At 45.6% G+C, this 14,704-nt stretch overlaps 1 protein-coding gene and 1 long non-coding RNA gene across 2 annotated transcripts in view; both read left to right on the plus strand.

The window, feature by feature from the left end:
* KCNK13 (potassium two pore domain channel subfamily K member 13) overlaps positions 1-14,704 on the plus strand; it is a 108,837-nt gene that overhangs the window by 83,527 nt on the left and 10,606 nt on the right. The window lies entirely within an intron of this gene.
* LOC129621908 (uncharacterized) lies at positions 10,845-12,697 on the plus strand. Its single transcript, XR_008699812.1, has 3 exons — positions 10,845-10,984; positions 11,534-11,618; positions 12,583-12,697. It is a non-coding gene; the product is annotated as an uncharacterized LOC129621908 (long non-coding RNA).

Genomic DNA, 14,704 nt, shown 5'->3' on the forward strand with positions numbered 1-14,704 from the left:
CAGTCTCGGAATGGGCAAGAGTTCATCAACAGCTGACCCAGTGAGGTCCAGGCGGGAGCAAAGCAGGAAGGCATTTGGCAATGGCCTTGAAGGATGGAGATGCATGTTTTGGTTTTGTTTGAGGGTTTTCTTGCAGAGCAGAGGGGGAAGCCCGTAACAAAACTAGAAATAAAACTACCATATGATTCAGCAATTCCACACCTGGGTACATATCCAAAGAAAATGAAAACACTAATTTGAAAAGATACATGTACCGCTTCCCACCCCCCACCCCCCCCACCCCACTCCCCCCCATTCCACCCCCCCCCCCCCGCCCCCTTCCCAAGCAGCATATGTAAGTGTCCGTCAACAGAGGTATGGATAAGGAAAATATGGTATATATACACAATGGAATATTACTTTAAAAAAGAATGAAATGTTGCCATATGCAGCAACATGGATGGACTTGAAGGGTATTACAGTTAGTGAAGTAAGTCAGACAGAAAAAGACAAATACTGTATGATATCACATATATGTGGAATCTAAAAAATAAAGCAAACGGATGAATATAACAAAAAGAAACAGACTCACATACAAAGAGCAGACTAGTGGTTACCAGTGGGATGAGGGAGGGGGGAGGGGCAAAATAGGATAGGGATTAAGAGGTACAAACTAATACTTCTAAAATAAGCTACATGGGTATACTGTACAACACAGGGAATGCAGCCAATATTTTATAATAATTTAATTTTGAATGGAGTATAGTTTATGGAAGTGTTGAATCATTATGTTGTACACCTGAAACTAATATAATTTTGTCAATCAACAATGCATCAATAAAAACAATAAAACAGAGAGCAAAAAGTTACATATGGTAGAGGGAAAGACCTCATCCACATCATCTGCAAAAGTTAAGAAACAGAATTCAGTGCCATAAGATTTGTGATGGATTCTTATGAGGAAATTGCAAAATTCTACTAAGGCTTATTTTTTTAAAGACTTCTATAAATGAATAGAGATACAGTGTGTTCCTGGTGGGAAAAGATTTTTTTAGTAAGATGTCATTTCTCTACAAATGAATCTCTAAACATAAGGCATTCTAATCAAAATCCAAGTATTTTTTCTGGAGCTTAACCAAATAATTCTAAAACACATCAGGGAAATTTTGCATGAAGTTAGCTGTGCATTTTTTAAAAGAAAAAAGGAAAAGAATAAGGGAGAAGGAAGAGGGAAAAGTCGTCAAGGATATTAAAAAAAAAGAATTATTTGGGTGGGGTACCAGTCTCAGCATAGACAGATCAATGCAACAGACTGTGTAATCAAAAAACAAATTTAAGAACGTTGCCTCTGGTAAGAGTGACATTTCAAGAGAGTGGAAAAACAATGGACTACTTAAAAATAGGCTCTTCTTGACACGAAAGAGCCTACACATGTGACAAAATTGTGTAGAACTAAATACACAATGTTAATATCCTGGTCATGATATTATACTGTAATTTTGTAAAATATTAGCAAAAAACTTGGTAAAGTATAAGCACATTCTGTATTCTTATGATTGCTTATCAGTTTGCAATTATCTCAACAAAAACGTTAACTAAAAATAGTGCTGAGAAAAACAAACTAGTACTTTTTAAAACATTAGATCCTTATAGTTAAGAAGAATGAATTATCAAATTTTAAAATTCAAACTGTAAGTGAATTATCAGTATATGGGGTAAGGAAGGACTTTTCTCTCCATAACTCCTGAAGTGAAAAGGCACAAAAGAAGATTAATGGAAAAAGAAAAAAAAGAAGATTGATGGAAGTTGATGGATTTTTCTACATTTTCTACATAAAAATTAAAGTTTGGCATAGCAACAAAAAATTATGTAAAAATAAAAGACATAAATTAGGAAAACTCTTTCTATATATGTAAAAGATGATGAGTTAATATCTTAGAAATCTCTGAAGAGCTCTCACAAATCAATAAGAAAAATGGTAGCTACCCTTACTGGAAAATGGACTGGATGTGAATAGGAATTCACAAAAGAGGAGACAGAAGAAGCCGATGACCTTGTGAAGAAATTTAGGCAATGAAGCAGAACCTGGTGGAGAAAGTATAAACTCTGGGAGAAATATGGCTGAGGGAAGCTGAAGGTGATATCTTATTTGTCTGTGCTTGGTCGCTCAGTCGTGTCCGACTCTTTGCAACCCCATGGACTGTAGCCCGCCACGCTCCTCTGTCCGTGGGATTCTCCAGGCAAGAATCCGGGAGTGGGTTGCCATGCCGTCCTCCAGGGGATCCTCCCACCCAGGGATCGAACCCAGGTCTCCCGCATTGCTGGAGGATACTTTACCATTTGAGCCACCCATATCTTACTTACTAATAACAGTTAGCTCAGCGCCTGGCACACAGTACACGCTCAGGAGACATTTGTCGAATGGATGAGTAAGTGGGGAGAACACAGGTGACCCGTCAAGGAGAAGGAGCACTTTAGATACATGTGGGAAAGAATAGGAAGGTAGACGTATGGAACTTTAAGGGAGAAATGGGTAACAGGCGAACCGCGATTGCAGAGCCTGTTTTGCCAGTAAAACCGGAAGTGATGTCATGGGAAGAAACGCCCTCTGTGTCGGTTTCCGGTTTCCGAAGGCCTCCAGTGAAAGCCCTCGGGTAGGAGCGTCCCGGAGGTACAGGGCAGGGTTTGAACCGCTCTCTTCAAGGCCTTGTCCTGAGTGAACAGCTGCTCACTCATCTCCCCAGCGCCCAGTGGGTGACCAGTAGCTTCGCCTTTTTCCAGCCCCATGATTTTGAGGTCACATCTGGCAGCGCCCAGCATAAGCAGCGTCGTTGGCAGGTGCACGCCAGGTGCACGGTGCACCCGGGTTCTGGTTTGCACTGCGCTCCTCAGACTTGTTCTCTGACTTTTAAGTTCACATTTCCATTTTTGAAAGTAACTTACTGAAGACCCTTGCATGTGGTTCATAGCCTGAGTTCACCAGAAATGTTTGTCTTCGGGGTTTCTTCCTTCAGTGGAAAAATCAGCGAATCAGCCCTTTCTTTCCCCTGACGAGCTGAAAGGCCATTTTGCTACATCTGTATGTTTGACGGCCCTTCTGGCAGCTCTTAGACTGACTCCATTTGTGCCCACACATCACTGTGTTCTCTGAGACAGCTTGTCTACTGGCTTCGGGCAAAAGAGAGTCATACTGCTTTCTGAAACTAGGAATACCAAAAATGAAATATTCTTAAGAAAAGGCCCCAACAGAGCTCCCTCAATGAACAGTTTATTACAGAGCGGCGTGACTCATTTACGTAAAACCTTGAAGGGGCCTCTCGGAAGAATGAGTCTCTAAAGACTCTTTTAAAGAAATGGGAGGGGAAAGAGGGAAGAAGAGAGGAAGGGAGACCAGGAAAGAAAACCTTGATATTTCTGCAGGGAGCTTTGATTCCTAGAGCTACTTTTCATTGAAAGGGTGAGGATGTCTGCCACATGTTTCTAGGACATTCTGGGTAATGATGGGTAGGTATTGGTGCAGTAGTAACGTTCTGCCTTAGCTCAGGCTGCTGTAACGAGTGCCATAGACTGGGTGACTAATGAGCCACTGAAGTCTCCTGTCTCCCAGTTCTCGAGGCTGCTTGGCTTCTGGGTGACGGCCCTCTGAGGGATTTCACACTGCTGTCTTCTCCTTGTCTCCGTATGGGATGGAGAGCCGAGAAGAAACTAGCTCTCGCTGGTGAATCTCAGAAGGGCTTGAATCCCAGCATGAGGGCTCCACCCTCATGACCTCATCCAAACCTATTCACTTCCCAAAGGTCCCACCTCCTGATGCATTGCTTTGAGGGGATATGGTTTCAACATATACATTTGGAGAGGACACAAACACTTAGTCCATAATGGAGGAAATTTCATGAGTTTATAGGGAAGAAATACAGAGTGGGGAAGAACGTGTGATGTTATTAACGACATATATTTCTTCAGTCTTACGTAATTCTGTTGTTTAGTTTGTGTGGGCCGTGCTTCCTTCATTCTTGTTACATCATATGTCTAAGTAAAACCCTAAAAGGTGAGAGAGGCAGCAACATTCTCCAGGTCTTTGACTTTCACTCTAGATTCCCGGAAGCACTAGGATCCCGTAAAGGAGCTCAGAGGCTGCTGCTCTGGGAACAGGGAGGTGACGAGAAGGTGGGCTGGAAGCCACCCAGGTCTCGCAGAACAGGTGGTCACCACTGTTGGGTACAGCAGCTACCGCTGCTCCAGGGAACCTTGCAGCCGTCTCATCAGTGGCAAGAAATTCACAAAGACATGTGGGTTTGCTTGTGCTTTATCTAATAAGAGCTTTCCAGGTGGCTCAGTGGGAAAGAATCTGCCTGCTAATGTAGGAGATGCAGGTCAGATCTCTGGATTGCGAAGAACCCCTAGAGGAGGAAATGGCAACCCACTCCAGTATTCTTGCTTAAAGAATCCCATGGACAGAAGAGTCTAGTGGGCTATGATCCATGGGCTGTCAAAGACCTGGATACAACCGAGCAACTGAGCACACACATGCTTACACACACGTGCACACACATGCACGTGTGCACACACACACATTTTCATAATGCCTCAAAACGTCTTGCAGCCAGATCCTCTCACTCATGTTGAAGAAAAACACCTTCCATCAGTCCCCACCTGTGTTGCGCTAACATTCTACTTAATTGAGCCATTTCTTGAAGTCTGGGGGAGAGCAGTTTTGTTCACAAGAGAACGTAATTATAGGTGCTGGCTTCTAAGGGGGTAGTTTCATGATTTCAAAGTTACGAAGCCCTGGAATTGGGACACCTACTTGAGATACGTAAATTCAATGACTTTCCCCTTTAAAAATGAGGCTAAAATCAGAAATAATGATAGCATTTATTCCAACTGTCACACTAGCTAAAGGTTTGTGAGGAGGAAGTGAGCTTGAGACAGCATTAAACACAGAACTGAGGCCCCCAGGACTCCATGGATCTCTCAGGAAAATGAAATTTGTAAAATTCCTCTTTGGGAGCTGACATAGTCTGATTCCCATGAGGCCAATTTTGTTACCTTCTGAGGACAAAACCAGCCAGTCCATCCTAAAGGAGATCAGCCCTGGGTGTTCATTGGAAGGACTGATGTTGAGGCTGAAACTCCAGTACTTTGGCCTTTGGCGAAGAGTTGATTCATTGGAAAAGACTCTGATGCTGGGAGGGACTGGGGGCAGGAGGAGAAGGGGACGACAGAGGATGAGATGGCTGGATGGCATCACCGACTCGATGGACGTGAGTCTGAGTGAACTCTGGGAGCTGGTGATGGACAGGGAGGCCTGGCGTGCTGTGGTTCATGGGGTCGCAAAGAGTCAGACACGACTGAGCGACTGAACTGAACTGAGGACAAAACTCACTGAGACTTGAAAGTAATGAAATGATTTGAAGAATCCTTTTTTTGGTCACATCCCTGTTTTCTGCTTTTATAGTCAGGACATCAGTCATTTATTTTTTGACTTATGAAATACTTATTGCTAAAGAGTGTAGAAACGTCCCTTAGTTCAGAGTTACCTGGAGAATAGTTTGGTCTTTACTACACATAATATCATAATCTTTTGTCAAGGATGCTTTACTGTTACCGAGATGAGAGAGGAGTCATAATCCTAAAAATAGCACATTCTACAAATGTCCTTAACTTTAGGTAGGACGCCTAACTTTGGAGTCCACAAGCGTACCTATCACAGGTGGACACTGAGAATACCTTTGGCCTCCTTGGTGCATTATGAGACACTTTAAATCAGCTGTGATATCTTTGTGGTTGAGGAATGTTACCAACAGGGAGGCGATAGGTTCACCCACCTGACTGGTAGGAGAGCTGTGGATACCTAACGTGAGCTCACCCCAGAATCCTGGGACCGTCGAATACAACAGGAGGAGCTAATGAGCTCAGATTCACACCCTGCCTTCTTGAATCACAGCATATTTGAACTTGAAGTTCCTTAGAATCACCTGGGCCATCCTACCCCCATCTACCAAAGGGCCAACAGAACAAGGTGTGGCCGTCACACCCTTAGGGCATTCATAGTCTGCACTAGAACCCAGCCCCTAACTGGTGTGCTGAGCAGCTTTCAGCAGCTTTCCTAACCTCTGGGGACTTCAGATTTCTAATGTGTCAGGAGAGTGAGAGTGCAAGTCGCTCAGTCACGTCTGTCTCTTTGCAACCCCATGAACTATACAGTTCATGGACTTCTCCAGGCCAGAATCCTGGAGTGAGTAGCCTTGCCCTTCTCCAGGAGATCTTCCCAACCCAGGGATTGAACCCAGGTTTCCCGCACTGCAGGCAGATTCCTTACCAGCTGAGCCACCAGGGAAGCCCAAGAATACTGGAGTGGGTAGCCTATCCCTTCTCCAGCGGATCTCCCCGGCCCAGGAATTGAACCGGGGTCTCCTGCATTGTAGGCGGATTCTTTACTCGGGGGGGAGGCGGGGGGATGATATTCCTACTTCTCAAGGGTGGATGAGGATTGAAGCACTTTCCTGTAAAGCGCTCAGCACCGCCCTGGCTCACAGAGTAAAGCGCCAGCCTCCGTCTCATCCTCACTGGACCCTGTTCTGCGAGCCTCAGGGAGCTGGAAGGAACAGTCAAGTAGCCTTGTGCATAAGGACCCAGAGAGCTCTAACACTAAAGCAGCAGGTCGTAAAACGGAGGAGGAAATTCCTAAAGCCAGCCTACTTCCATTGTTTTCTCACCGCTAGATCATGCAGTCGTCAACGACATCGCTGTAAACGATGCAGTTACCGACTTCCTAAAGGCCAAGAGGTGTCTCGGTCCTCTCTTGGTCGGTGACATCGCTGAGCAAGTCTGTCTTCAATGGAAAGCCAGAACAGTGGTTCTCGTGCTTGAGGGTAACTGTTGATACGGGCAGGAGACTGGGCCCAGCCCCAGAGACATGCTCCACTGGGCAGGGCTCAGGGTCTGCACCTAACAGGCTCCCAGGTGGTTTTGGTACCAGGGGGTCAGGCACACAGGTGAGGAGCGCTGCCTGGAACACGACTGCGCGCGTGTGTGTGTGTGTGTGTGTGTGTGCGCGCGCACAGTCGTTAAGTCGTGTCCAACTCTTTACAACCCCAGGGACTATATATAGCCCGCCAGGCTCCTCTGTCCATGGGATTTTCCAGCCAAGAATACCGGAGAGGGTTGCCATTTCCTCCTCCAGGGGATCTCCCAACCCAGGTATCAAACCCACATCTCCTGTGTCTCCTGCACAGGCAGGCAGGCTCTCTACTGCTGAGCCCCTGAGAAGCCCCGGGTCTGCTCCTTCACCGAGGTGAGCCTGCCCGGCGCTCAGCAGAGGCCCGTCGAGAAAGCTGACTCAGGACCAGTGCCCACCTCAGCCGGCGCTCACACGCCTCACCTCCCTCCCCTCAGCCCTTCGATAATCCAAAACCGTTTAAAAAACTAAATTATGCACAGCATCCACCAGGGGATGGCCTGGCTGGGAAGTGCCCCTTCCTTGCTTCATTTCCTTAGTCACCATAAGTGACGCACGCAGTAAAAAGTCCTCGAATATTTTAGAAAACATTTCAATCCAAAGAAGGGGAGCAGCTCCACCATGGCTGCGGCTGCTATGGCCCCACCGTTAACCCAGAGCTTTCCACGAGAGCTCGTTTTGATACCACGCGCCACCTGAAGGGCTTTCTGTATTGTGTATTAACAGACAAAAGAAATAGGGCTGCCTTTGCCTCTAGGCTTCCCTGATAGTTCAGCTGGTAAAGAACCCACCTGCAATGCAGGAGACCCTGGTTTGATTCCTAGGTTGGGAAGATCCCCTGGAGAAGGGAAAGGCTACCCACTCCAGGATTCTGGCCTGGAGAATTCCATGGACTGTGTAGTCCATGGGGTCACAGAGTCTAACAAGACCAAGTGATTTTCACTTTCACTTTTGCCTCTAGGACCCCATAAGTATTCATCCTTCACTGGATTTGGGGGGTGAATGCAGTGGGGGTGGATTTGCCTTAGAACCTTCCCAGGCAGACATGGCTGTTGTCTCCGCCCCGCCCGGCCCTCTGACCGCAGCGGTAAGCGGCACCGCGGTGCGTTTATCCCAGTCACTGTGGTGCTGGTTTAAACGCGGGTTTTCTGGCCTCATCGGACCTCTTGAATCAGAGTCTCTGGGTGAGGCCTGGAAATCCTCAGTTTTTAAGCAGCTCCTCAGGGAGTTTTCGTGAGCGCTCCACTTCAAAACTTCTGTCCTGGGTGACTTTAGTTCCCTTCTACTTTATTCACTTCTCAGTGAATTTTCACCCTGTAAATGAAGGTGTGCTCTGACCTTCCATTCTTCCTGGAGCTTGACGGAAGGCTTCCGCCCGTCTTCCGTGTCAGGCAGGGGCTCAGGGAAGGCGTCTGCTCGACCTGATAAACAGCCTGACGCACGTTTCCTCCTTGTGAGTGTTTCCAGCACTTGATCTTCTGGATCGGGTTGGATGCTCCTGGGCGGCAGAAACTGTCTCTAACTACCCCACCCCTCTGCACTTAGCACAGCATTTTGTCGCCGTTTGATCGCTAAGTCGTATCCCTCTTTTTGCAACACCATAGCCTGCAGCTCGCCAGGCTTCCCTGTCCTTCACTATCTCCTGCAGTTTGTTCAAACTCGTGTCCATTGAGCTGGTGATGCCATCCAACCATCTCATCCTCTGTTGCCCCCTTCAATCTTTCCCAGCATCAGGGTCTCTTCCAATGAGTCAGCTCTTCGCATCAGGTGGCCAAAGTATTGGAGCTTCAGCTGAGGCTGTGCTGAGCAGCCATGATTTATTCCACATACAGGAGCCACAGGGGACAATGCCAGACCAGGAAGGAAAACTCAGAGAAGCCAGAGAAAGCCAGTTCTGTGTCCCGTCGTCCCTTCTTGGTCATTTTCCAGTGGTTGGTTGTAAAGCAAGAACCAAGCCAAAGGAGAGACAGTCTTAGTTAGACTTTAGGAACTGACAGGGGCTGCCTTTTCAAACTGTATAAGGAGGACCAGGCTGACCACAAATGTGGTGACATGTGAAACCCCACGGAGCCAAAGAGACTTGTTTGGCAGAAGAATTCCTCTTACAGAACTCAGCAAACAGTGTTTGGGACAGGAAAGGAGTGACTCTCAGTGTCTGGAAAGTCTTCATTAAGGGCTTTGAGTGGTCCTTTTGCCGCTTTGCCTGAGTTCAGGGGTGACTCGGAGAGCTCAATGGAAGTCATTTCTCTCCCACGTGCTGTGCCAGCATTTGGTACACAGCCGCAGCTTCCCGTCAGAGGGCTCAGACTGGCTTGTCAAATAAAAATCCTGGCCAGGGTGTTAACGGTAGCCGTTTCTGGTATGATTATATTTTCTGAGTGACCATTTATCATGAAACACTTCACTAGAAACAGGTAAGAGCGGGTTGTGTAAGTTAGCCTCAGTTCACACCCTCGAGGCAGTTAGTCGTCAAATAGCAGTGTCTCTCCTGGACTCCATTCTCGAGAGGTGGCTGCTTAGCACTGTGAATATTATTAGGAAAGGCTGCGCCAGGGGGAATCCTGGGTAGCATGGGGAATGTTAGAAGCGATTCGCCGTTGGGGAAGTGAGTGCTGGGCAAGATACAAGGGTGGCCAAAGAGTGCGTGGACGCCAGCGCCTCGTGTGAATGAGTAAATGCACCAAGCAAGCTTCGCATGCTTTCAGCAGCCCTGGAGGCCTGCTGCTGCTGCTGCTGCTGCTAAGTAGCTTCAGTCGTGTCTGACTCTGTGCGACCCCATAGACGGCAGCCCACCAGGCTCTGCCATCAGAGCCTCATTATTTCTGTCACCTAGAAGTCAACAAGCAAAGAGGGAAAGGACAGAATAATTAAACAGGTCCTCAAGAGGGTGTCCAAGTGACTGCAAGGTGTATGAAAAGCTGCTCAACTTTGTAGACATCAAGGAGGTGCCATTTAAACCACTGCGTACCCACCAGCATGGTTATACTGGCAAGACTGTGAGGAGCCAGAACTCTCAAACATTGGTGCGGGCAGAGTGAGTTAGCACTTCACTCTGCTGACCATATACACGTCCTGCGAGTCAGCAGTTCCCCTCCTAAGTAAGTGTATGTGAGACATGGGTGCTGTGTACTCCAGAAGACATGAACCAGAATGTCTGTAGAAACACTGTTCATAACAACCCAAACTGGAGACAACCAAAGTGTGTCAATGGGAGAAGGCTCTGCCCAACCCACCCATCGCCCTCAGCGCGTGTCTGTTCCTTAACGTCAAAAAGATTCAACAACTTGTTTCATTAACGGGTGGACTTTCTATTAAATTCCAAATCCCTTGCAGGCCTCCTCTTGAAGTTCCTGGGACTCCCTTGAAAAAACTGCAAGTGCCAAAGAGAAGACATTTCGTTATCTATGTAGCAAACCACCCCAAAGTATTAACAGCGGCTTAAACAACTTGGGACGTTTCTCACAATTGTGTGGATCTGTGGGCTCAGCTGCTGGTTGTTTGGTTCCATGAGGTATCAGCTGATATAACTCACACACAGCACTCAGCTGGGAGCGCGCCTGGGGCTGAAGGTCCGAGAGGCTTCACTCAGCATCTGGGGAGGCTGGGATGGCTGAGGCCGGGCCTCTATCTGCAGCTAAGGGGTCATGCTTCCTACCCAGTGGCTCAGAGGTCCTGGGAGAGAAAGACAAAGTTTGGGGGCTTCTTGCCATTTAAGCCTGGAGCTGCTGCAGCCTCCCTTCCACCGCGTTCTGTAGGTCAGAGCAGGTCGCTAGGTCACCCAGGGTTCACGGGAAAGGAAGGAGGCTTTCTCCCCTCAAGTGCTTGCAGGCCTGGGAGCAGTCTGTTCAAAATTGCCTTTGGAACAACTGACCCAGGCAACAAGGGTGAGGCAGGGCTCAGGCCAGGCCTCCGCCACTCAGAAGGTTGCCTGGGTAGTGGCCTCAGTTTCCTCGCCTGTAACCAAAGCTTGGGTGTGAAAGCTCTGAAGCCCCTTTCAGCCCTAACAGCTGCGGCTCCATGGTCTGCGTAGAGACAGCGCGCCTAGTGAGACCCTTCAGACTTCCATCATTGGACCCCTCCCCACCCCACCCAAGAATAATCCACGGGGTCTGCTCTTGCCTCCTTTTCCCATCCCAATGAACGGTCCCTTCAATTGAAGGGTCTTTTGAAATTGAAGGGTCTTTTGGGGAAAAAAAAATCCACAAACTCCTTTCATCCCACACAAAGAGGCATTTCTGAATCAAAAAAAGATTATGAAGACATTTATTCAAGTCAAAGTTTGATTTCTTAGTGTAATGAGATAAACCAAGAGGAATGCTTCTTCCGGGCAGGTGTTTACATGCAATCTGAAGAAATGTCCCAGAATATTTTCAAAATATTTTAACATATTTTTTTCAGTTTAAAAGTAATTAAAGATTAAAAAAAAAAAAAAAACAAACCCATGGCCTACCACACTGGGTGCTGTAGGCTTAAAAAAAGTGATGAAAGATATAAAACATTAAGAAGCAATTGCATCACCCACGCTATCACCACCCTAAAATGACCTGATTAACACTTTGTCTCTTTCTGTTTGTTTTTTCTCTGTATTGGCAGACATTGTTGGTTCTGGGGCCCATCTCTTTTTCGGGGATGCTGGTAAACCCTAACCAGTCTGAGAAGAAATCCACTCCTTCTCTAGGTAACTAGTTTGAGAAGCGGGCCTGTGACTTGTTGCTGCTTAATGGTATACGATGGAAATTTTGCCAGGGGGCTTCTGGAAAGGCTTCTCTGCCCTGATGTAAGCAAGGCAGGGACAAAACACGTGCCGACTCTGGACACGGGTGTGTGAGGGGGTCACTCCTGGAGCTGCTGGCATGGGAGGCTAGCCGACATGTTGATGGAGCCAAAGTCAGAAAAGGTGAAGTGATTGTGGCTCATAGATCGTGTTCCAAAGCCGCCCAATCAACTGCTCCTGGAGCTGCCCTGTCTCCAAATGCCATGTTCTATGAGACAATACACCCCTTCGTGTTGAAGCCACCTGACTTACGATTGTTGCTACTGGCATCCAGAAACACCTTAACTGCTACAATACAGAGAACTGTATAAATACATTTTGTGAAGTTCACTCTTTCATCCAACAAATAATCAATGAAGATGATCCAGACTAGAGTCATTCTGTAGACACATCTTGGCTCGGCTTTTTTCCATTTAACATTTTCTCTAGTTGTTAAAAATTCTTTGTATGTGTAATTTTTAAAAAACTTATTTATTTTTTAATTGAAAGATAATAGCTTTACAGAATTTTGTTGTTTCTGTCAAACCTCAACACGAATCAGCCATAGGTGTCCATGTAATTTTTAAATTGAGGTATAGTTGATATACAATATAAGTTACAGGTGTACAATATAGTGATTCACAATTTTTATAGGTTATACTCCATTTATAGTCATTATAGAATATTGCCTATATTCCCTATGTATGTATCCTTCTAGTTTATTTTGTACATAATGTATATGTATATCATATATATGGAACTTAAAAAAATTTTTTTATTGAAGGACAGTTATTTGTGATGTGTTAATTTCTGCTGCATAGCATAGCGATTCAGTTACACATATGTGGGTATGCAATCTCTTCATATTTTCCATCATGGTCTATTACAGGGTGTTGAGCAGTCTCCTGTGCTGTGTGGTAGGACTCTTGTTGCCCCACTCTGCATATACCACTTGGCGTCTGCTGACCTCACACTCACTCCATCCCTCCTCTCGCACCCTCCCCTTGACAGCCAGCAGTCTATTCCCTATGAGTCTGCTTGTTTCATAGATGAACTCGTTTGCCTCATGTTTCAGGTTTCACATATAAGTGATGTCGCATGCTATTTGCCTTTCTCTTTCTCTTCCTGATTTTCTTCACTTAGTATGATCATCTCTGGGTCTATCCGTGTTGCTGCAGATAACATTATGTCGTTTTTTTTTGACAGCTGACTAGTTTTCCACTATTTATATGGGCCGCATCTTCTTTATCCACTCATCTGTTGAGGGGCGTTTAGGCTGCGAGCTGTGGACAGTGCTGCGGTGAACACGGGCGTGCGGGCATCTTTTCAGACCACAGTTTGCCCAGATACTTGCCCAGGAGTGGGCTGCTGGACCACACGCCAGCTGTTTTCAGTTTCCTGAGGAACCTCTGTTGTTCTCGTGCGTCTGCTGGCCATCTGTATGTTTTCTTTGGAAGAATGTCCATTTATTTCTTCTGCCCATGTTTCACCTGGTTTTTTTTTTTTTATTATTGAATTGTATGAGCTGTTTGTATATTTTGGAAACTAAGCCCTTGTTGGTCACATCATTTGTGAAATTTCCTCTTAGTCTGTAGATGGTCGTTTCATTTTCTTTATGGTTTCCTTTGCTGTGCAAAAGCTTGTCAATTTGATTAGGTGCCATTTGTTTATCTTTCCTTTTATTTTTATTGCCTTGGGAGACTGACCTAAGAAAACATTGCTACGATTTATGTCAGAGAATGTTTTCCTGATTTCTCTTTTAGGAGCTTTATGGTGTCATGGCTCGTATTTAAATCTTAAGCCGTTCTGAGTTTACTCTTGTGTGTGGTGTGAGAATGTTCTAGCTTCCCTGGTTTACATGCGGCTGTCGAGTTTCCTAGCACCACTTGCTGAAGAAGCTGTATTTTCCCCATTGTGTGTTCTTGCCTCATTTCTCGAAAATTAATTGGCCATAGGTGGGTGGGTTTATTTCTGGCGTTCTGTTCTGCTCCACTGGTCCACATGTCTGTTTTGGTGCAAGGACCCCTCTGTTTGATTACTGGAGCTTTGCGGTATTGTCTGAAGTCTGGAAGGATGTTGCATCCTGCTTCTTTCTTTTTCCTCAGGACTACTTTGGCAATTCTCGGTCTTTTGTGGTTTCATATAGATTTTAGAATTACTTGTTTTAGTTCTGTTGTGTGTATGTAATTCTAACGGCTTTATCTTAGTGGCTACTTTTACTTGGTTGCCGCCCTATTATCTGCCATTTAGGTTGCTAAAGATTTTCACTGTTAAAAGTAAAGACAAGGTGACATCAGTGTACATAATTAGTCACATTTCTGATAGTTTTGAAGAATATTCCTTAAAAATTATAAATAAAAAGATATAAATATTTTTAAGATGTCCGATACATATTCTCAAATTGCTTTCTAGACAATGTATGCTCATTTGTAGCTCTCCACGCAGTGTTTGATATTTGCTACTGCATCTGAGGGCACTCTCATAATACACATTTTTCCCCAAATGTTTCTAGAAAAAATTATGATGAAAGTCTACAGGACACATTTGATCAACAACTCAGTGGCATAAAAAAAGAAAAATGGGAAGGGAGACTGTGAACAAAGGAAAGAGACGTAACAGGTATACTGCATGGACTGTGAGGATCCTGATTCGTACCGGTGATCTGTACAGTTTCAAGAGACTGGAGTATGGACGGGGTGTTAGTTAGTGTTGCGGAGCTGGTGTTAATCTAGTTAGGTGTGATAATGACATAGTGGTTACATCGGGAAAATAAGGTGCTTGTCAGTTACAGATGCATCATTATTAATGGATGAGATGGCATGCTGTCTAGGGTTTATCAATACTTTAAAAAGCTCCAGCAAGTAAAGGGGGTGGGCTGGGATAGGAGAAACATGATTGGCACGATGTTGACAGCTGCCAAAACCAGGAAACACGAGTTTATTGTCGTGTTCTCTCTACCTTTGTGTATATTTGAAAAGTATAACATGAAACTTTTCGATTTTTCACCTTAA

Source organism: Bubalus kerabau, chromosome 10 (genome assembly GCF_029407905.1).
Source record: "Bubalus kerabau isolate K-KA32 ecotype Philippines breed swamp buffalo chromosome 10, PCC_UOA_SB_1v2, whole genome shotgun sequence".
In the NCBI taxonomy this organism is placed as follows: Eukaryota; Metazoa; Chordata; class Mammalia; order Artiodactyla; family Bovidae; genus Bubalus; species Bubalus kerabau.